This window comes from Leptodactylus fuscus, chromosome 2 (assembly GCF_031893055.1).
Source record: "Leptodactylus fuscus isolate aLepFus1 chromosome 2, aLepFus1.hap2, whole genome shotgun sequence".
NCBI classification, from domain to species: Eukaryota; Metazoa; Chordata; class Amphibia; order Anura; family Leptodactylidae; genus Leptodactylus; species Leptodactylus fuscus.
In genome coordinates this window covers 11,274,896-11,300,012 of record NC_134266.1, presented here as the reverse complement: position 1 = coordinate 11,300,012, position 25,117 = coordinate 11,274,896, and the positions used below count along the sequence as shown (strand labels likewise).

Genomic DNA, 25,117 nt, shown 5'->3' with positions numbered 1-25,117 from the left:
TTGTTTCATGTTGTTTGTCTGAAGTTTTGTCTGTATTTAATTTTGCTCATTTTGTGCCTGAAGCTAAGGGTTATTTATTTGCCTGTTTTTTTCTAAATAAACCTGTTTGCTGCATATTTTGTGTCCCTGTCTTTGACTGGTTGGGTCCGCAACATTGCTGCTACTGAGCTACCTCCCCCACATAGGTCAATGATATATAAAAGAGATGGCCATATATGCACTAAGACATATAGATAGATAGATAGATAGATAGATAGATAGATAGATAGACAGACAGATAGACAGTAAAGACCAAAAGTTTGGACACACCTTCTCATTCAAAGAGTTTTCTGTATTTTCATGACTATATAATTGTAGATTCATTGAAGGCATCAAAACTATGAAGTATCACATGTGGAATTATATACTTAACAAAAAAGTGTGACACAACAGAAAATCTGTCTTATATTCTCGGTTCCTTTTGCTTTGATTCCTGCTTTGCACACTCTTGGCATTCTCTTGATGAGCTTCATGAGGTAGTCGCCAGAAATGGTTTTCACTTCACAGCTGTGCCCTGTCAGGTTTAATAAGTGGGATTTCTTGCCTTATAAATGGGGTTGGGACCATCAGTTGTGTTGTGCAGAAGTCAGATGGATACACAGCCGATAGTCCTACTGAATAGACTGTTAGAATTTGTATTATGGCAAGAAAAACGCTGAGTAAAGAAAAACGAGTGGCCACCATTACTTTTAGAAATGAAGGTGAGTTAGTCCGAAAAATTGGGAAAACTTTGAAAGTGTCCCCAAGTGCAGTTGCAAAAACCAGAAAGCGCTACATAGGAAACTGGCTGACATGAGGACCGCCCCAGGAAAGGAAGACCAAGAGTCACCTCTGCTGCGGAGGATAAGTTCATCTGAGTCACCAGCCTCAGAAATCGCAGGTTACCAGCAGCTCAGATTAGAGACCAGGTCAATGCCACACAGAGGTCTAGCAGCAGACACATCTCTACAACAACTGCTAAGAGGAGACTTTGTGCAGCAGCCGGCCTTCATGGTAAAATAGCTGCTAGAAAACCACTGCTAAGGACAGGCAACAAGCGGAAGAGACTTGTCCGGGCTACAGAACACAAGGAATGGACTTTAGACCAGTGGAAATCTGCGCTTTGGTCTGATGAGTCCAAATTTGAGATCTTTGGTTCCAACCACCGTGTCTTTGTGCGACGCAGAAAAGGTGAAAGGATGGACTCTACATGCCTGGTTCCCACCGTGAAGCATGGAGGAGGAGGTGTGATGGTGTGGGGGTGCCAAGCTGGTGACACTGTTGGGGATTTATACTGAACCAGCATGGCTACCACAGCATCTTGCAGCGGCATGCTATTCCATCCTGTTTGAATTTAGTTGGACCACCATTTATTTTTCAACAGGACAATGACCACAAACACCTCCAGGCTGTGTAAGGGCTATTTGACCAAGAAGGAGAGTGATGGGGGGCTACACCAGATGACCTGGCCTCCACAGTCACCAGACCTGACCCCAATCGAGATGGTTTGGGGTGAGCTGGACCGCAGAGTGAAGGCAAAAGGGCCAACAAGTGCTAAGCATCTCTGGGAACTCCTTCAAGACTGTTGGAAGACCATTTCTGGTGACTACCACATGAAGCTCATCAAGAGAATGCCAAGAGTGTGCAAAGCAGTAATCAAAGCAAACGGTGGCTACTTTGAAGAACCGAGAATATAAGACAGATTTTCAGTTGTGTCACACTTTTTTGTTTAGTCTATAATTCCACGTGATAATTCATAGTTTTGAGCCTTCAGTGTGAATCTACAAATCTACAATTATATAGTCATGAAAATACAGAAAACTCTTTGAATGAGAAGGTGTGGCCATATAAATATATATATATATATATATATATATATATATATATATATATATATATATATATATATATAATCCTCTGAAGATTAATACATCCCAGTACCAGAAGCAATGAGATAAGACTAGCCAGTATCACGATTGAGGACTCCATATCAGCCCCATGTCCGCCTTAGTCCTACAGATGTAACACTCTTTAGCTTTGATCTGATAACACATTGCAGCATGATAATTCACAAGAGCCATTGAAAGCTATAGAAAAAGTCAAGTTAAACTATAGTAACTATAATATTAAACATTGTTTCCTCTGTCTCTAAGCCTTTTATACTAAAGATCAGCTCCAGAGATTCGACATCGCCAGATGTTCCTTCTTCGGCTGAAATTTTGTTATGGACTGCAATTTCTCATGAAAAAAACATCAATAGAATAAAGTTAAACGCTAACAAAACCATTGCCAAAATGCCGCTCCCCACACAACCATCGGGTAACAGCACATTGACATACATTAGACGTCTTGTGACTGAGTATCACAAAGTTATGTAAAACAAAAATGACAATGGTTTTGCACTAGAGATGAGCGAACACTAAAATGTTCGAGGTTCGAAATTCGATTCGAACAGCCGCTCAATGTTCGAGTGTTCGAATGGGTTTCGAACCCCATTATAGTCTATGGGGAACATAAACTCGTTAAGGGGGAAACCCAAATTCGTGTCTGGAGGGTCACCAAGTCCACTATGACACCCCAGGAAATGATACCAACACCCTGGAATGACACTGGGACAGCAGGGGAAGCATGTCTGGGGGCATAAAAGTCACTTTATTTCATGGAAATCCCTGTCAGTTTGCGATTTTCGCAAGCTAACTTTTCCCCATAGAAATGCATTGGCCAGTGCTGATTGGCCAGAGTACGGAACTCGACCAATCAGCGCTGGCTCTGCTGGAGGAGGCGGAGTCTAAGATCGCTCCACACCAGTCTCCATTCAGGTCCGACCTTAGACTCCGCCTCCTCCGGCAGAGCCAGCGCTGATTGGCCGAAGGCTGGCCAATGCATTCCTATGCGAATGCAGAGACTTAGCAGTGCTGAGTCAGTTTTGCTCAACTACACATCTGATGCACACTCGGCACTGCTACATCAGATGTAGCAATCTGATGTAGCAGAGCCGAGGGTGCACTAGAACCCCTGTGCAAACTCAGTTCACGCTAATAGAATGCATTGGCCAGCGCTGATTGGCCAATGCATTCTATTAGCCCGATGAAGTAGAGCTGAATGTGTGTGCTAAGCACACACATTCAGCACTGCTTCATCACGCCAATACAATGCATTAGCCAGTGCTGATTGGCCAGAGTACGGAATTCGGCCAATCAGCGCTGGCTCTGCTGGAGGAGGCGGAGTCTAAGATCGCTCCACACCAGTCTCCATTCAGGTCCGACCTTAGACTCCGCCTCCTCCGGCAGAGCCAGCGCTGATTGGCCGAAGGCTGGCCAATGCATTCCTATGCGAATGCAGAGACTTAGCAGTGCTGAGTCAGTTTTGCTCAACTACACATCTGATGCACACTCGGCACTGCTACATCAGATGTAGCAATCTGATGTAGCAGAGCCGAGGGTGCACTAGAACCCCTGTGCAAACTCAGTTCACGCTAATAGAATGCATTGGCCAGCGCTGATTGGCCAATGCATTCTATTAGCCCGATGAAGTAGAGCTGAATGTGTGTGCTAAGCACACACATTCAGCACTGCTTCATCACGCCAATACAATGCATTAGCCAGTGCTGATTGGCCAGAGTACGGAATTCGGCCAATCAGCGCTGGCTCTGCTGGAGGAGGCGGAGTCTAAGGTCGGACCTGAATGGAGACTGGTGTGGAGCGATCTTAGACTCCGCCTCCTCCAGCAGAGCCAGCGCTGATTGGCCGAATTCCGTACTCTGGCCAATCAGCGCTGGCCAATGCATTCTATTAGCCCGATGAAGTAGAGCTGAATGTGTGTGCACACTCTGCTTCATCAAGCTAATAGAATGCATTGGCCAGCACTGATTGGCCAGAGTACGGAATTCGGCCAATCAGCGCTGGCCAATGCATCCCTATGGGAAAAAGTTTATCTCACAAAAATCACAATTACACACCCGATAGAGCCCCAAAAAGTTATTTTTAATAACATTCCCCCCTAAATAAAGGTTATCCCTAGCTATCCCTGTCTCATAGTCACAAAGTTCACATTCTCATATGACCCGGATTTGAAATCCACTATTCGTCTAAAATGGAGGTCACCTGATTTCGGCAGCCAATGACTTTTTCCAATTTTTTTCAATGCCCCCAGTGTCGTAGTTCCTGTCCCACCTCCCCTGCGCTGTTATTGGTGCAAAAAAGGCGCCAGGGAAGGTGGGAGGGGAATCGAATTTTGGCGCACTTTACCACGCGGTGTTCGATTCGATTCGAACATGGCGAACACCCTGATATCCGATCGAACATGTGTTCGATAGAACACTGTTCGCTCATCTCTATTTTGCACCAGATATGGCGGGACATATTAAGCTAAGAAGAAATATAAGAGAAGTGACATCTGTATATCAATGGGTACGTTCTTATTATAACAGTATAAAGGATTTTTTTGGGCACCCCGTGGTTTATGTATATTTTTCGGAAAGGAGATTCAGCACCATGGACCAAATGAATGGTCTCCTTAACAGTGAGCACAGCAGGTTTGTGTGGCAAATCCCATTTAATCCCAGCCCACCACCGTGTCAAAACCTCTCATAGTTTCATGGTATAATAATTGGATTTTTTGCTGATACAATTTTTTTTCTACCGAGTTAATTAACAGTTTTACATTTGGGGATTACTGAAGCCTAGTAGAAATAGGAAGACAATGGTTTTCTGACAATGAAACCCAAAGCTCATGTATCTAATATCTTATACTATGGAGCACGTCACGTCATCGTCACGTAGGACAGGTACTTCATTACTCGAAGTGTTGATTCCGGGCTCGCCGGCTCGTAAAGTTTATTGTCGAATCTAAGGATTCACTGCAAATACATTGAGCAAAAAGTTTATGCGGATGAAATAGAATTCAAATGTTGATGATTAAAAGGAGTCAGGAATGATAAGAAGCTTTAAGGATGGAGATGCAACTGGACCCTTGTGTCTTAGGGGCCCCAAAGACTATGTTGTCACATAAAATACCTGTGATTAGTGTATGTGTTTTGTTACTTTGTATTGTTAATTGTATTGATTGCTATAAAATATAATCAATAGTAAATTGATATTAAAAAGTTGCCAGTGTTATTAATAGTGTATTGTATTACATAGTGTATTGTGTAGTGTAATGTATTGTATTGTATATGTATAGTTTAGAGATGAGCACGTAGTGAAATATTCAAGATTCCATTTTCGTTTTGAGTAGAGCCTCAATATTCAACTACTCGATTGAATATTGAATCCCATTATAGTCTATGGGAAAAAATGCTCGTTTCAGGGGAAACCACTATTCGACTAAAGGAGAGTCACCAAGACCACGAGTAGCAGAAGGAGAGTGTTTAGGAGGAGCGCTGTGCAGTTAAAGTGCATGGACCCCATTCAGTATATAGCATTCAGCCAATCAACGCTGGTTCTGCAGCAGGCTCGTCCTTGCTAGTCGGGAGAGCTGGCAGCTTGCGGTTATGCAGGAGCTGACTTTTTCTCATAGGAATGCATTGAACAGCATTAATTGACCGAATGCTATACAGTGTACAGCATTTGGCCAATTAACGCTGATTCTGCCAGAGGCTCGTCTGTGAGGAGGCGGAGTCTAAGATCGGACCACAGCAGTCTCCATTGTGATCCGATCTTAGACTCCGCCTCGTCACAGATGAGGCGGATATACTGCAGACACGTGTATCTAATCCTACGGCATGTGGTACTGTGTGCAGTACCAACTGTACAACTATTTGAAGACACGTGTATCTAATCCTCCCCTGTGTGGTATTGTGTGAAGAGGCGCGTATCTAATCCTATGGCGTCTGGAACTGTGTGTAGACGCGCGTATCCAATCCCCCGGCATGTGGTACTGTGTGCAGACGTGCGTATCTAATCCTATGGCATGTGGTACTGTGTGTAGACATTCGTATCTAATCCTCCCCCGTGTGATACTGTGTGCTGAGATGCGTATTTAATTCTCTGGCTTGTGGTACTGTGTGCAGAGGCATGTATCTAATCCTCCAAAGTGTGGTACTGTGTGCACACACACGTATCTAATCCTCCCCTGTGTGGTATTGTGTGAAGAGGCGCGTATCTAATCCTTCGGCGTGTGGAACTATGTGTAGACGCGCGTATCTAATCCTACTGCATGTGGTACTGTGTGCAGATGCGTGTATCTAATCCTATGGCGTGTACAACTGTGTGTAGACGTGTGTATCTAATCCTTCGGCATGTGGAACTGTGTGCAGATGCACGTATCAAATCCTTCGGCATGTGGAACTGTTTGCAGAAGTGCGTATTTAATCCTTTGGTGTGTGGGACTGTGTGCAGACGCGTGTATCTAATCCTCTGGCATGCGATACTGTGTGCTGATCTGTGTATCTAATCCTCTGATGCGTGTATCTCAGTTTGGATATCAGTGTTGTATTGTGGAGTGACCATGTGTATTGCAGTTGGAATATGAGTGAAAGACTTGCAGGTTTGTATTGGCTAAGGGGGGGGGGCACTGTGTTTGGAATGCTGTATCTCAGCAACGGTACGTCCGAGCGAGTTGGAGTCTCGTCTTAAACCTTCCTGGATATCTGAAGTATCTCTGTACCAAATTTGGTGAAGATTGGTCCAGTCGTTTGGTTCGCATTAGAGAACAGACAGACAGACAGACAGACAGAAATTCATTTTTATAATATAGATAGTGTAGTGTATTGTATTATATTGTGTATTGTATTGCAGTATACATTAAGTTGGGCCCCTGATACCAATCTTACATTAGGACCCATGACAAGTTCTGTATTGGAAGTTATGTTATAGATGTTTCCCATTATTAATATTATTCCCTGTATATAAAAGTGACCCCGAGTGCCCAATGGAAGTCAAGTGATTGCGCACATGCGTCATTGACTTCTATGGGAAAGCCACATATCGCCATTCAGATAGGAGCAATGTAAAACATGAAAAACGAAACCAGCATTCACGTGGAGGACTCCGAGGTATTTGCAGATACCCATTCTCCTGATCACTAGGAGTCACAAAGATAAGACCTCCAGAGTTAAAACAAAGTCTACACAATGGGAAAACCCATTTAAGGTTTTGTAATATGTCCATTCGTTGGGTATATGTCATTATATACAAATCGTATATAGTATACATTATATACCGGACAAGTATTGTGCTACCTCCATGAAATGGTGAACCCTGCACTACATATATGGGTGATATATTCTTTGAACAAAGTGCTTACAGTTCCCATGAGCGTAGATGGCCATGGACGCCGTATAGTGCTCTGCTCTCCATCCATAGCCAATCCATTGTTCCCTCAGATGGTGCCTCAATGCTCTCAGCACTTTCTACATGGGATTTATTGATTTCTACTCACAGTGATGGACAAGACCTAGTCAGCAGGCTATAAATACAACCTTGGAAATACACCTTTCTACTGGAATAGGCTCAAGACATAAAAATTATAATATGGTGGTATTATATACAAACAAATTCCATAGTATTATAACTTAGTATAACACGAAATATCATTGTCATCGGTATGTCGCCTGACTATATACATGTTTCATATTAAATTACCTTGAGATTCTATAATAAGCTTTTGGACTGTTCCTATGAAAAGTGTTCATGCTTGGTATGGTCCATGTCTGTACTCTATAAATTTATGTAATGTTCCTCCATGTATTCACTAGAAACCCCCTTTGGTTTGGTCTTCCTAGCAAATCCCATTGTCTTTGTAACATACAGAATCACTTGAGATGAGAGGTCACTTCCGTACACGGGGTCAAAACACTCATCCTCTCCGGTTATAAGGTTTTTTGTGTCTGCCACAGGTTAATATATTCTTACATTAAAAGTCAGAAGATCCTGGAAGAGCAATGGATGGCTGAAAACAATAAGATACTCAGAGTTGTCTTATAGACCTTATGGAGAGCACATCACTACACTCCTCCCATCGTAGTTGCCTCTTCCATGTTGGATCCATCTGTATAAATCCCTAGGCCGTGTCCTCTTTATTTTATAACAAAAGGTCAGTGATCTACAGGCCTCTGTAATAATGAAAAGTCGACAAGTCACCGATTCCCACAAGATCTGCACACTCAACTTCTGCCGTAGTCTTTTCTATCACTGGTTACAAGTTAAACTATTCTTCTACAGTTCGAATACAAAGGCACCAGGAACGAGAAGATTCTCCGATTCCCTTAAAGGACACCCTATGGAATGTATACAGACAAGACCAGGGTTGGAATCCAAGCCATAAACCCAATGATCATAGCAAATGTTCTCTAAGACCACACTGTATAATTTCTCATCATTCCTCCAACTATGGTACGGTACACTTTTAATAGGATTTGGCCAGCACTATAGATGTGGAAAGCTTAAACTAACACAACCAGATGTAGCTACTTTATGGCCGGAGCCCCACGTTGCAGTGGTAAAAAAAAAAAAGCAAAGTTTTACAGTACCTGCAAAGTGGATGGTCTGGGACTTGTCAGAAACTTGGCCATGATTCCCCTATTGGGACCAGGTTATCAGGAGAACACTACATGTATGAGAAGATAACCCAACCACAATAAGGACATCATGGCTGGTTATCAGGAGGACATTACATGTATGAGAAGATAACCTGGACACAATAAGGACATCATGGCTGGTTATCAGGAGGACACTACATGTATGAGAAGATAACCTGACCACAATAAGGAGATCATGGCTGGTTATCAGGAGGACACTACATGTATGAGAAGATAACCTGACCACAATAAGGACATCATGGCTGGTTATCAGGAGGACACTACATGTATGAGAAGATAACCTGACCACAATAAGGACATCATGGCTGGTTATCAGGAGGACACTACATGTATGAGAAGATAACCTGACCACAATAAGGACATCATGGCTGGTTATCAGGAGGACACTACATGTATGAGAAGATAACCTGACCACAATAAGGACATCATGGCTGGTTATCAGGAGGACACTACATGTATGAGAAGATAACCTGACCACAATAAGGACATCATGGCTGGTTATCAGGAGGACACTACATGTATGAGAAGATAACCTGACCACAATAAGGACATCATGGCTGGTTATCAGGAGGACACTACATGTATAAGAAGATAACCCGACCACAATAAGGACATCATGGCGGGTTATCAGGAGGACACTATATGTATGAGAAGATAACCTGACCACAATAAGGACATCATGGCTGGTTATCAGGAGGACACTACATGTATGAGAAGATAGCCCAACCACAATAAGGACATCATGGCTGGTTATCAGGAGAGGACACTACATGTATGAGAAGATAACCTGACCACAATAAGGACATCATGGCTGGTTATCAGGAGGACACTACATGTATAAGAAGATAACCCGACCACAATAAGGACATCATGGCGGGTTATCAGGAGGACACTATATGTATGAGAAGATAACCTGACCACAATAAGGACATCATGGCTGGTTATCAGGAGGACACTACATGTATGAGAAGATAACCCAACCACAATAAGGACATCATGGCTGGTTATCAGGAGAGGACACTACATGTATGAGAAGATAACCTGACCACAATAAGGACATCATGACTGGTTATCAGGAGGACACTACATGTATGAGAAGATAACCCGACCACAATAAGGACATCATGGCTGGTTATCAGGAGGACACTACATGTATGAGAAGATAACCCAACCACAATAAGGACATCATGACTGGTTATCAGGAGGACACTACATGTATGAGAAGATAACCCGACCACAATAAGAACATCATGGCTGGTTATCAGGAGGGGACACTACATGTATGAGAAGATAACCTGACCACAATAAGGACATCATGGCTGGTTATCAGGAGGACACTACATGTATGAGAAGATAACCTGACCACAATAAGGACATCATGGCTGGTTATCAGGAGGGGACACTACATGTATGAGAAGATAACCTGACCACAATAAGGACATCATGGCTGGTTATCAGGAGGACACTCCATGTATGAGAAGATAACCTGACCACAATAAGGACATCATGGCTGGTTATCAGGAGGACACTACATGTATGAGAAGATAACCTGACCACAATAAGGACATCATGGCTGGTTATCAGGAGGACACTACATGTATGAGAAGATAACCCGATCACAATAAGGACATCATGGCTGGTTATCAGGAGGACACTACATGTATGAGAAGATAACCTGACCACAATAAGGACATCATGGCTGGTTATCAGGAGGACACTACATGTATAAGAAGATAACCTGACCACAATAAGGACATCATGGCTGGTTATCAGGAGGACACTACATGTATGAGAAGATAACCCGATCACAATAAGGACATCATGGCTGGTTATCAGGAGGACACTACATGTATAAGAAGATAACCTGACCACAATAAGGACATCATGGCTGGGTTTCTGACAAGTTCCAGACCATAGAAAGTTCCAGCATTCATGGTCATATTAGTAGGAAACCTATTAAGATAACAGATGTCACCACTAAGATGTTTAGAGAAAATCATCAAAACTCAGTAAAATGTTGAATTATTTATATTTCTAAAAATGTTTAACTTTTGTCTACAATTTTTAAATATAGTTGTGTCCATTGAGGAAACCCTTTAACATTCCTCTTTTATGTCTTTTCGGTGGCTTTTGATGAAGATTTTCACATCAGATTCAAGTTAGACTTTCCTATATCTGTATGTCTAACCTACCCTATTTGGTAAAAGGAAAATGTTTGTTTTGGTACCGTGTTAGCCAGTGGTTATGAAATATGAAAAAAAAAAAAACACTTAAAAAAAGAACACAAAAAAAGACTTAAAAAGTTTTTTTTTTTTTTTTTCATATTTCATAACCTACCCTATACACTTACATACAGTACTTGGTTTGGATTAAGGTGTATGTGATGTCAATAACCCGCTGCCTGAGAACAATGGATCCACCATGCTAAGCTCAATATGGTCAATGCTTCTTCTTCTCAACATCTGATGTTGGCTGAACAGTTCTTACCTGGCAGATTAGGTAATGGGAAAAGGCTTTCTCTAAATCAATACATTTTAGGAAAAAAACATGTATATACCTGAAGACCATAAGTTATATTATTAGTACTGATATAGCTGTAACTTTGTGCAGTCTTATAACATAGAGATATCTGAGAAGAAGGGAACATTAGTTGGGATTTCCATGTGGAGATAACCGATGAACAAGCTGGTCCAAACAGGTCCAAACTGAAAGTTGGGCATTAACATTCCATTTGCCAAGGGGGTGTTATGCAGTTTAACACTGATTATATATGAGGATATTGTCACTCCTTAGGGAGAGACCACCATGTAGGTGTGTGGAGTCTTATAAAGCCATCTTCGCACCACTGTGGGGGATTATGGGAAGAATATGCAAATATGTTTCCTAAGATGTAAATAGGGAACACTGCCTCTGTATGCTGCACTCTATTGGAAGCAGCTCCCTTGAACATCATGCCCGACTTTCCAACAAGCCTTTAATTTCAATGATGCTGGAAACATATTTGCATATTCTTCCCACAATCCCCCACAGTGGAGCGAAGATGGCTTTATAAGACTCCACACACCTACATGGTGGTCTCTCCCTAAGGAGTGACAATATCCCCATAAGCTGGTCTTGAAGTTTCTCACCTCTGTCAAGTCAGTTCTTCCTAGACTGTGCTGATGAGATCCAATTAGATTGAAACGGTGCTGTCAGTAGTTGGGATGATACTGACTTGGTAAAATACCGAATCATTGCTATTAAAGGCTTGTTGGAAAGTCAGGCATGATGTTCAAGGGAGCTGCTTCCAATAGAGGGCAGTATACTGAGACAGTGATTCCCTATTTGCATATTCTTTCCACTGATTATATAATAAGAGAGTTTGTAGGGAAATGTCCCCAACTGCTAATCCCATTGGCCAACGTACAGATAACTTTTTTGGAGGACTGTACAATATAGAGCTCTAAGCAAAGATTCTCCAGACGCTCGACCAAGAATTCAACTATTTACTATTTACTAAAACATCAATATCATCAATAGTGACAGATCCTCTTCAGTACGGAGACTCTTTAAAAGGGTCTTAAATACAGGGAGATCCAAAAATTTAGGAGAGGGGTGGATAAAATGGAACAAACTAAGACTGTGTTAAAAAAAAGTTCATTTTTGTCAAAAATAAAATGAAGTGAATGAATAATAGAGAAATCTAAATTCAATCAATATTTGGTGTAACCTTTGCTCTTTGGAGGAGGAGTCCAAGTGATGGTCCGGCCCCCGCAGAGCCCTGATCTCAACATCATCCAGTCTGTCTGGGATGACATAATGAGATAGACGGATTGAAGCAAGCCTACATCCAAAGGTGATCTGTGCTTAGTTCTCCAAGATGGAGGCAGCAACCTCCCTGCCAAAAATTGCAAGTACCAAGAATTTTGCAAATTGCAAGTCTGCAAGTACCAAGAATTGATGGAAGGCAAAGAGTACAAGGTGTTTTATATTTCTCTTTTTTTCACTTCCTTTTGTTATTTGATAAAAAGAAAGCATTAACCCTTCCAATTCTGAAAGCATTCTTACTCCCCCCCCCCCCCCCCCCCCACACACACACACACCTGCTTAAAACTTTTGCACATTCTTGTACAGGATGAAAAGACAACACACATGCTCATTTCCGAATTATGAATCTTCACTTGCATCTATGATTCTACATTCAGAATTTGGTGGCGTTTATGACACTTTGTATCCAGTGTTTTCTGAAGCATCTGGCTTGAGCTGACGTCTTAGGATGTAGGTAAGATGATCCTAAGGAATCAGTCAACTCGAATGCAAACAAAGACAAGAAAAAAAACCCTTGTTGGATGGTTCCATTGAATTTCCTTGCCACAATATTTCCTGTGCAGGGGGACAGATGAGGACACACGGCTGGCGGCGGGGACACAGTTCAGGTTCACAGGCAGAGTACAGGATAGATTAGCACAGTCTTTTCCCTGTCAGGTTTCCTTGTAGCTGAGCGCCGTATACTCAGCTGTATACTCAGCACTATTCAGCCCTGCTCTCCTCTGCTGCATTGCACCTCTGCTCATCCAGCTGGAAACATCAGGGGGATTTACAAACTCAAATTAAGTAGATTGTCTATTTTGCAGCCCACTTGTCTGTACACTGGATATAGCAGGACCCTTATTGCTGCAACGCTACAACCATGTGACATCAAACTTTGTACCAATTCACTGTACCAGCACGCACATCATCCCTACAAGCCCAGATCCTTCCTATGTTTTATACAGCAAATACATTCAACAGATTATTTCTGACTCCAAAATAGTTTAGATGTAGCTGAGCCGAAGTTGTCATTTAATTGATAACCCTTCTTGGGCTCCCTAACAGATCAGACACTTGGGCCAATAACAGATCAGAGACTTGAGCCAAACAGATCAGACACTTGGGCCCCCTAGCAGATCAGACATTTGGGCTCCCTAGCGGATCAGACACTTGGGCCAATAACACATCAGACACTTGGGCTGTCTAACAGATCAGACACTTGGGCCAATAACACATCAGACACTTGGGCTGTCTAAGGGTGCATTCACACGGTGTAACGTGCCGCGTGATGTGGCACGTGTACGCCGCGTGACCCTTTGCGTGCCGTACACGCTCCCATTCATTTCAATGGGAGCGGGGATCGTATGCGCCGCGCTAGTTTGCGGCCGTGCATTCATTCACGGCCGCAAACTAGCGCGGCGCATACGATCCCCGCTCCCATTGAAATGAATGGGAGCGTGTACGGCACGCAAAGGGTCACGCGGCGTACACGTGCCAAATCTCGCGGGACGTAACTCTGTGTGAACGAGCCCTAACAGATCAGACACTTGGGCTGTCTAACAGATCAGACACTTGGGCCAATAACAGATCAGACACTTGGGCCCCCTAGCAGATCAGACACTTGGGCTGTCTAACAGATCAGACACTTGGCCAATAACAGATCAGACACTTGGCCAATAACAGATCAGACACTTGGCCAATAACAGATCAGACACTTGGGCCAATAACAGATCAGACACTTGGGCCAATAACACATCAGACACTTGGGCTGTCTAACAGATCAGACACTTGGGCCCCCTAGCAGATCAGACATTTGGGCCCCTAGCAGATCAGACACTTGGGCTGTCTAACAGATCAGACACTTGGGCTGTCTAACAGATCAGACACTTGGGCTGTCTAACAGATCAGACACTTGGGCCCCCTAGCAGATCAGACATTTGGGCCCTCTAACAGATCAGACACTTGTGCCAATAATAGATCAGACACTTGGGCCCCCGGGCAGATCAGCTGTTTGAAGAGGCTGCAGGGTGCGGGTGAGTGATGCATCTTCTTCAGTCCTTACCAATGACATTGTTGTACATTTGCATAGCAGCTGTGCGGGTATTGCAACTCAGCGCATTCACTTGGATGGGACTGAGCTGCGATCAGACCATGTTACTGATGGACATGTCATCACATTGCTGCAGATAGCACCGCTTCTACTTCAAACAGGTGATCTTCAGGGGTCCTCAGTGTTGCACCCCCACAGATCGATCCTAAGGATAGTAATGTCTACTTGTTGTGGCCATACAACATGAGTTTAGGGACTGCAGCGCTATCCCATACACCTCAATAGGACAGAGCTGCAGTTCCTAAAGCTGCTGCTAAGGATAAGTCATGGATATTAGAAAGTGGAGAAGCCCAATAAGGCTATGTTCACATGTGCATTGGAGTCTCCATTTGTAGAGGATGTTGCTGGAAATCCCGGACAAAAAAGTCCCGCAAGTTTCCTCTTTAAAAGAATGGACACCTGACAGATCCCATTATAATCCAGCTCTGTATGTGACCCCTATTGTGGCCATCCATCTATCCGTTGTTCTGATCCTCCAACAGACCAAAACAATCAATAGGCCAATGATAGTGTGAACTAGAGATGAGCGAAACGGGAGTTCCGAATAGCACGCACCCATAGGAATGAATGGACGCAGCCGGCGCGCAGGGGGTTAAGCGGCCGGCCGCCGGCAAAGTCGGCGTGCCGGCTGCTTCCATTCATTCCTATGGGTGCGTACTATTCGAAACTCCCGTTTCTCGCTCATCTCTAGCGTGAACCTTACGTAAGACAAACTCAGCTCTGCTCCATCTAATAAACTCAATAGAATCGCATGTATCTCTTTCAGGCAGCTTTGTGTCATAGTGACAAGTCTATGGCTGGAGATAACGCAGTAGATTTACCTGCAGCTCCTCGGAGGAAACCGAAGCATAAGAGTTGTGACAAACTCAGCTCTGCTACATCAATCTTAATAAATCCCCCCTCCCGGGGTTTAGATACTACAACTGGCTTTATACAGTTCCAAAGATAACCCTATATATAACCTTGATATAACAATGGGAATGACAAACTCAGCTCTGCTACCTCTGTATTTGTTTTAAATGACATATACGGAGTCCCGGGCTCCAGGCAATCTCTGTCCATTAACCATGCTGTTTGCAGCTCGAAATAAATAGGACTTTAGTTCTGCAAAAAAAATCAGCGCTGACCATTTCCTACATTATCAGGGCTCAGCAGGAGCCCCAGTCTCAGCTGATTATTGCAGAGGTTAAAATCCCAAAGCTACAGGTAGCAATGATTCCTAGAGCGCCTCTATTACCCTTTCTACTCGTCTAGATCCCTGCAGAGAGCTGCAAAGGTCTCCTGATCCAGCCGTAGACCATGAAAGTCTTGCAGAGTTCCTATTGACTCCTCCAGTAGACATGAAGAACAGTTGAGGAGGTGCAGTCTCCTGTTCGCCTCACATTCTGCCAGAGAGCACTGCAGATAATTGCACAGTTGGTATTCCAGGCACTGCACACACAATCTCCTCTCCTTAACGTTCCGTCTTTCATTCCCTTTTTTATTTTTTGCAAAATCATTTTAACAATGCGGCCGGCTTGACAATACGAATGCAAAGCAACGCCAGCCCTGTGCTAAAAAAGCATATATTAGCCGCCTGCGTTATAATAAGTCGATGATAGTGCACGCTCTGTGGCATGCTCTGTGGCAGAGATAACGTCGCCAGATGTAGCTGAGTTAGTCATGCGGAATAGTATAATAATCTGCGTTACATAGGACTGCATCGTCGTAACTTAGGAACAATGCAAACCAGAGACGTCACATTCAGCTCTGCTGCATCGCTTGTAAAGAGGCAAGTGCGGTTTGCAGTTCTCTCTTAATAAACTAAGGGAGTCTATCAATTATAGGAACATTTACTGCCTAGAAGACCCATTACCAAAAATACAATGGTGGGAGGTGACTGCTCTTAACCAGATCAATGCCCGGCCGCCTTGATATACTGATGTAGCGGAGCTGAATTTGTCAAGGAGGCTGCATTGTTTCATAGTGAAGTTGTGCCAGGCGACAAACTCGGGTCTGCTACGTGTGATCAACTCAATGCAACAAACAAGGATGCTACATGCCCCCTAAAGTTCTTCTCCTGCACAGGTTAGGCATACAGACTCTGATATCTCAATGTGTTACCTGGGCATTTACATAGGACTGCAGGCAAACAATACACGCATAGTAAAAGTTATCGACTCCCCAATAACAAGGCAACCTCTCCAAATCCACACTATTTTTCTTACAATCCAACTTGATTCCCATCAAAGACGATGCAATGATCTTACCCATGTAGGCGCCAAAAAAAAGAAGAAGAATTATTCCAATATTAAAGTGGACTTCTTCCCCTAAGGCTATGAAAGTAGTTGCAATGAAACCTTGTCAATTCCATAACCTCAGGTGTGCAGACATAAATCAAACACTTGTCTGGCCGGGGAACTTACCTTGTGAGATGATATTGCTTTCACAAGTCTGTCAGTTCCATTATTCACACGGAAACGCATGCAACTTTCACACACAACAAGAGCTTTTTTTTTCTTCTTTTTTTTTGGCTTAAGGGACAATATGACAGCGGCGCCGGTTCAAGACTTTGTCAGGAGATCAGCAAAGAGGTTTCTTCCCCGGTATCTGTCCAGCGGAATTCACATCCTTTCTTCGGTGCAGAATTGTGACCCGTTATCTGTATTACTATTAATGCAGAGAGCACAAGCCATTGAATACAAATAGACCCATGCAGCAGCTCGCGCGGTGCCTGTGATAGGATACCGGGTCCTACTGCCTCCTGGCTCTCATAGAATTGCAAAGCAGTACAAAGCCGAGCATCGCTTTTTTTTTTTTTTTTCTGAAAGGGGGTAGGGAGCGTAGTCTATAGAATAAGGGAGTGCAAGGGAAATACAATTTCTGCAAGAAATCACTATCTTCAACATAGACATTCAATGGCTAATGCAAACACTTCCAGCCGTCCGTCCTCATCATAAAGGAAAAAAAAAAGCAAATTGTGTTTTACATTCAGGGCAGCCATGAATGGAGATAAAAGAAGAGTGCTGGAAGGAAGTCGCCCAAGACTTTACTATGGCAAGGAGAAACGGAGCTTATAGGAAACCGCGGCCGTCCGCAATTACCGTAAACCGCAGGGGTCTCTTATTATTTTAGGAAGAAATAAATAATTCTGACATTGGCGCAACCCTGAGCATGTCTCACAAGTCTGGCGCGTTCCTGGGGTCTTCTCGAGCACATTGTACTGTATACATTTGTAGACTATTAAAAGTTAAACGTGTGAATGGAAAGATGTGAATGGAAATAATTGAAAAAATTGCAGAGTTTTAAAGAATGGGACGCACTAAAGAAGTGACATCTTACGCCAGGTTCACACTAGTGATCAAGATTTCGCGTCCACTTGGGGATCTGAAAAAACGGAAACCCAATGGGGTCCGCTGTGTCTGCCCAAAATATTCCCGTTGCAGGACACTTCTATCCACACATTTTTCAAGCAGATTGGGGAATGGAAATGAAACACTAGTGTGAACCTGTAAGTCCTCGCAGGCAGGGCCCTCTACCCCAGCGTGCCAGTCAGTCATTGTTAGTATTATATCTATCTGTATATTCTGTGTATTGTATGTAACCCCCAAATGTAAAGCACCATGGAATTAATATAATAATGTAAAGCACCATGGAATTAATATAATAATGTACAGCACCATGGAATTAATATAATAATGTACAGCACCATGGGATTAATATAATAATGTACAGCACCATGGAATTAATATAATAATGTACAGCACCATGGAATTAATATAATAATGTACAGCACCATGGGATTATATAATAATGTACAGCATCATGGAATTAATATAATAATGTACAGCACCATGGGATTAATATAATAATGTACAGCACCATGGAATTAATATAATAATGTACATCACCATGGAATTAATATAATAATGTACAGCACCATGGGATTAATATAATAATGTACAGCACCATGGAATTAATATAATAATGTAAAGCACCATGGAATTAATATAATAATGTACAGCACCATGGGATTAATATAATAATGTACAGCACCATGGAATTAATATAATAATGTACAGCACCATGGAATTAATATAATAATGTACAGCACCATGGAATTAATATAATAATGTACAGCACCATGGGATTAATATAATAATGTACAGCACCATGGAATTAATATAATAATGTACAGCACCATGGAATTAATATAATAATGTACAGCACCATGGGATTATATAATAATGTACAGCATCATGGAATTAATATAGTAATGTACAGAGCACCATGGAATTAATATAATAATGTACAGAGCACCATGGAATTAATATAATAATGTAAAGCACCATGGGATTATATAATAATGTACAGCACATGGAATTAATATAATAATGTACAGCACCATGGGATTAATATAATAATGTACAGCACATGGAATTAATATAATAATGTACAGCACCATGGGATTAATATAATAATGTCCAGCACCATGGAATTAATATAGTAATGTACAGCACCATGGAATTAATATAATAATGTCCAGCACCATGGGATTAATATAATAATGTACAGCATCATGGAATTAATATAGTAATGTACAGCACCATGGGATTAATATAATAATGTACAGCATCATGGAATTAATATAGTAATGTACAGAGCACCATGGAATTAATATAGTAATGTACAGCACCATGGGATTAATATAATAATGTACAGCATCATGGAATTAATATAATAATGTACAGAGCACCATGGAATTAATATAATAATGTACAGAGCACCATGGAATTAATATAATAATGTACAGCACCATGCAATTAATAGAATAATGTACAGCACATGGAATTAATATAATAATGTACAGAGCACCATGGAAGTAATATAATAATGTACAGCACCATGGAATTAATCTAATAACGTAAAGCACCATGGAATTAATATAATATTGTACAGCACAATGGAGTAATATAATAATGTACAGCACCATGGAATTAATATAATAATGTACAGCACAATGGAGTAATATAATAATGTACAGCACCATGGAATTAATATAATAATGTACAGCACCATGGGATTAATGGTGCTAAATAAATAAATAATAATAAAAATAATAATAATAATAATAATAATAATAATAATAATAATAATAATAATAATAATAATACCTATAGAGAGTATTCAGGTCTGAGGGCTTGCTGGGATACTTCTCTTTCCGTATACAGGTTATGTACAATGAACAGGGATGTCTGTGGCACTCCTGTACTTAAAGGGAACCCGATACGCCAATTTGGGGACACTAAATAATCCACAGGTCTTTATAGACTGGGGTTTAGTGTCCCAAATTGCCCCGTTTGTCCATCCCGTGTCTGTATTTAAAAAAAATAATAAACCTCTGGTGCTCCTTGATCAGATGTACACTCCAGCTTCACCACACAAGTTCAGGGCATGTGCACTGACGCAGAGATGTAGTCTTTTGGCTTCAGCGAAGAACTGCACCGGCGCAACATGTCATAAAAACAGAGAGACTTTACTATTTATATCTTCCATATGGAGAATATTCAAGTCCAAAGATCTGCTGTGCCAATGTCTCCTCCTCTATACTTGTAATGTTCAATGGAAAGGGATATTTACCCGATTACAGGAGAACTCCTGACCTCACTGTACTTAAAGGGGTGTTCACATGAACGGAATCATATTTAGATTTAAAGCCCATCGAAAGTTAAACTTTTTTGCAAAGTTTTATAGTTTTTCTCCAACCACATCAATGGTGACTTCTTTTGTCTTGATTAGTCGCCAATGGATATAACCATGAATGTAGAAACTTTCTATGAGTTGGGACTTGTCTGTGTCTGTAACCCAGCCATGATGTCCTTATTGTGGTCTGGTTATCTTCTCATACATGTAGTGTCCTCCTGATAACCAGCCATGATGTCCTTATTGTGGTCTGGTTATCTTCTCATACATGTAGTGTCCTCCTGATAACCCGCCATGATGTCCTTATTGTGGTCAGGTTATCTTCTCATACATGTGTCCTCCTGATAACCAGCCATGATGTCCTTATTGTGGTCTGGTTATCTTCTCATACATGTAGTGTCCTCCTGATAACCAGCCATGATGTCCTTATTGTGGTCAGGTTATCTTCTCATACATGTAGTGTCCTCCTGATAACCAGCCATGATGTCCTTATTGTGGTCGGGTTATCTTCTCATACATGTAGTGTCCTCCTGATAACCAGCCATGATGTCCTTATTGTGGTCAGATTATCTTCTCATACATGTAGTGTCCTCCTGATAACCAGCCATGATGTCCTTATTGTGGTCAGATTATCTTCTCATACATGTAGTGTCCTCCTGATAACCAGCCATGATGTCCTTATTGTGGTCAGATTATCTTCTCATACATGTAGTGTCCTCCTGATAACCAGCCATGATGTCCTTATTGTGGTCGGGTTATCTTCTCATACATGTAGTGTCCTCCTGATAACCAGCCATGATGTCCTTATTGTGGTCAGATTATCTTCTCATACATGTAGTGTCCTCCTGATAACCAGCCATGATGTCCTTATTGTGGTCGGGTTATCTTCTCATACATGTAGTGTCCTCCTGATAACCAGCCATGATGTCCTTATTGTGGTCGGGTTATCTTCTCATACATGTAGTGTCCTCCTGATAACCAGCCATGATGTCCTTATTGTGGTCAGATTATCTTCTCATACATGTAGTGTCCTCCTGATAACCAGCCATGATGTCCTTATTGTGGTCGGGTTATCTTCTCATACATGTGGTGTCCTCCTGATAACCAGCCATGATGTCCTTATTGTGGTCGGGTTATCTTCTCATACATGTAGTGTCTTTGCCTGACCGTCCACAACAAGGACATCATGGCTAGGTTTCTGACAAGTCTCAGCTCTTAGATAGTTCCTGAATTCATGGTCATAGCCATTGGCAACTGATAAAAACAAAAAGACTGTCACCACTAAGATGGTCGGAGAAAATCTTTAAGACACTGCAAAAATTTTTAATCCCTTATATTTGCACAAATGTTTAACTTTTGATCAGCTTTAAATCTAAATATGGTTATATTCATGTGAACACCCCTTTAAGTAGAGGGAGGTCAGGTTTTTCTACTTTAAGGGGGTAAACATTCCTTTCATTGAACATTACAGGTACGGGGGAGGGGATGTCTGCACAGACCGGAATATTCTCTATAGTAAAAGCTCCCTGATCTTACAAATCTTTTTGATACTTAGAAGGGTGAGAGTTTCCATATCTTTAGGATCCTTATGACTTTGTTGAAGCCGCTAGCATACATACCAGCTCTCATATAAGGCAGGCTTTACATACTTTGGCTTTGTTTTCTTTGTTTTTTTGAATTTTTTATCTACAAAAAATAGAAATGTCTTGAATAAAATTAAATAATATTTTTATACAAATACTAAATAGATTATCAATACTAGATCAGTGAATATCCACTCATAACTCCCATCAATCAGCAGTTGATAATCAGAGAAAAGAGCAGGAAGCAGACAGACTTTTATGTTGACTCCGACTATTCGCATTCATTTTTCATGTGTTCCCACACAGTATAATTCTCCTACAGTCACCCGTACATTATATGTCCCCTCTCGATCTCTCCCAAGTTTCATATCCCACCTCCATCTCTGCCCCCAGTTTCATGTCCCCCATCTCTGTCCCCCAGTTTTATGTCCTCCCATCTCTGCCCACACTTTCATGTCCCCCATCTCTGCCCCCAGTTTCATGTTCTCCCCTCCATCTGCCCCCAGATTCATGTCCCCTCCATCTCTGCCCCCAGATTCATGTCCCTCCATCTCTGCCCACAGTTTCATGTCCCCCCCATCTCTGCCCCCAGATTCATGTCCCCCATCTCTGCCCCCAGTTTCATGTTCTCCCCTCCATCTGCCCCCAGATTCATGTCCCCTCCTTCTCTGCCCCAGTTTCATGTCCCCTCCATCTCTGCCCCCAGTTTCATGTTCCTCCATCTCTGCCCCCAGATTCATTTCCCCCCATCTCTGCCCCCAGATTCATGTCCCCCCATCTCTGCCCCCAGTGTCATGCCGTTCCCCCTCCCCCTCTTCATTTGCTCACAGTTTCATGGGCCCCTTTCATTATGTTCCACCTCAATGTTTAACACAAAAAAACACTTATACTCACCTTCCCTCGCTCCCCTGCCGCTCTCTCCCTGGTCACTCACATAGTTGTAGGCGCGATTTGACATCATCACATTGCGCCTACACATGCAGAAGCCGGAGCGCAGTGGTAAGGCTTTACTCCCTTATGTGTTCAACCGGGACATACCTCCCACTGACCAGGATCGCGGGACAGGACACCGAATCTGTGAATGTCCCGCGGAATTTGGGACGGTTGGGAGGTATGCTAACTGTATTGCTGGCTTAATATGTTTCACCCTTGCAACAGACTCCATTTAACAACTAGAATCACTGAATAACAATACAATACACTGTATCCGTCTGCTAGGCACATAGAGAGAATTCACAATAGACTTTACATTTAGTCACCATTATGTTTCAGACACCAATTAATTTATTTCATTTCATTTTTAGATTTTTTTTATTCTTTTGCTATAAATAGATATTACAAGACACGGAGCCTTTGTTGTGCGGTCTCCGCTGTTGTCTTAGTGCACATTGATTTAAGGGTGTGATAAATACCGTAACCTTTACACTGGATATACATTACTTATTAATGAGTGTATTTGTGTCCTCCAGGAACATCTGAAAACGGCTCAAAAATCTATTGGAAACTCTTCAATATAAAAAAAAGCTTTGGGGATAATGATAAAATATGGGGGAAGGTAGAAGGTGTTAGGTTGTCCTTAGCAAAGTGATGGCGCCTGTGTATAACGTGGCTTGTGTGGCTTTATATGGGTTATAAGTGCGCATGAGCGACACTGTAAGATTAAATGACATAGACAACCAGAAATCAATGCCTGCTACATTCTGATGTGTGTTACAGTAGAAGTTGTAGTCCATAGGTCATGGATACTGTATATACAGATATAGTAGAGTGACTGGTACACGGCCGAGGGACTGGCGCAAGGCAAATGTAATGTAGTGACCATTTTTCTCAAGGGCTCTAGGGCTTCCCCAGGGAAATACAGAGCAGTGAGTTGAACATCCATTGTGGGGAAACTGTTTGAGGGGCTCTTATATATATATATATATATATATATATATATATATATATATATATATGTGGGGATATAGCGTTCCTGGAATTTGAAGAAGCTTTTTGACACCGTCCTTTATAGATGTTTAATGGGTAAAATCTGTTCCATTGGCTTGGAAAATATAGTTTGGAATTGGATTAAAAACTGGTTAAAGTTTCCTATTCAGAGATTTGTGGTCAATGACTGCAGCTCAGACTGGCCCTGTGTTATAAGTGATGTACCCCTGGGGTTCCGTGCTGTGTCCTCTGGTATAAGTAGTGTACCCCAGGGTTCAGTGTTGGGTCCTTTGTTATAATTGGTGCACTCCAGGGGTCAATGCTGGGTCCTCTGGTATAAGTGGTGTACCCCTCGGTTCAGTGTTGGGTCCTTTGTTATAATTGATGTACCCCAAGGCTCAGTACTGTGCCCCCTGTTATATGTGGTGCACCCCAGGGTTCAGTGCTGGATCCTCTGTTATATGTGGTGTACCCCAGGGTTCAGTGTTGGGTCCTTTGTTATATGTGGTGTACCCCATAGATCAGTGATGGGTCCTCTGTTATAAGTGGTGTACCCCAGGGGGTAGTGCTGGGTCCTCTGTTATATGTAGTGCACCCCAGGGTTCAGTGCTGGGTCCTCTGTTATATGTAGTGTACCCCAGGGTTCAGTGTTGGGTCCTTTGTTATATGTGGTGTACTCCAGGGGTCAGTGCTGGGTCCTCTGGTATATGTGGTGTACCCCAGGGTTCAGTGCTGGGTCCTCTGGTATATGTGGTGTACCCCAGGGTTCAGTGTTGGGTCCTTTGTTATATGTGGTGTACCCCAGGGGTCAGTGCTGGGTCCTCTGGTATATGTGGTGTACCCCAGGGGTCAGTGCTGGGTCCTCTGGTATATGTGGTGTACCCCAGGGTTCAGTGTTGGGTCCTTTGTTATAATTGGTGCACTCCAGGGGTCAATGCTGGGTCCTCTGGTATAAGTGGTGTACCCCTCGGTTCAGTGTTGGGTCCTTTGTTATAATTGATGTACCCCAAGGCTCAGTACTGTGCCCCCTGTTATATGTGGTGCACCCCAGGGTTCAGTGCTGGATCCTCTGTTATATGTGGTGTACCCCAGGGTTCAGTGTTGGGTCCTTTGTTATATGTGGTGTACCCCATAGATCAGTGATGGGTCCTCTGTTATAAGTGGTGTACCCCAGGGGGTAGTGCTGGGTCCTCTGTTATATGTGGTGCACCCCAGGGTTCAGTGCTGGGTCCTCTGTTATATGTAGTGTACCCCAGGGTTCAGTGTTGGGTCCTTTGTTATATGTGGTGTACTCCAGGGGTCAGTGCTGGGTCCTCTGGTATATGTGGTGTACCCCAGGGTTCAGTGCTGGGTCCTCTGGTATATGTGGTGTACCCCAGGGTTCAGTGTTGGGTCCTTTGTTATATGTGGTGTACCCCAGGGGTCAGTGCTGGGTCCTCTGGTATATGTGGTGTACCCCAGGGGTCAGTG

General features: G+C 42.6%; 1 protein-coding gene across 1 annotated transcript in view; it reads right to left on the bottom strand.

The window, feature by feature from the left end:
* ROBO1 (roundabout guidance receptor 1) overlaps window positions 1-17,195 on the bottom strand; it is an 893,061-nt gene extending 875,866 nt beyond the window's left edge. The window contains exon 1 of the mRNA XM_075263408.1: window positions 16,862-17,195. The gene's annotated coding sequence lies outside the window, so the exon portion shown is untranslated. The remainder of the gene's footprint in view (window positions 1-16,861) is intronic.
* Window positions 17,196-25,117: the final 7,922 nt, after the last annotated feature.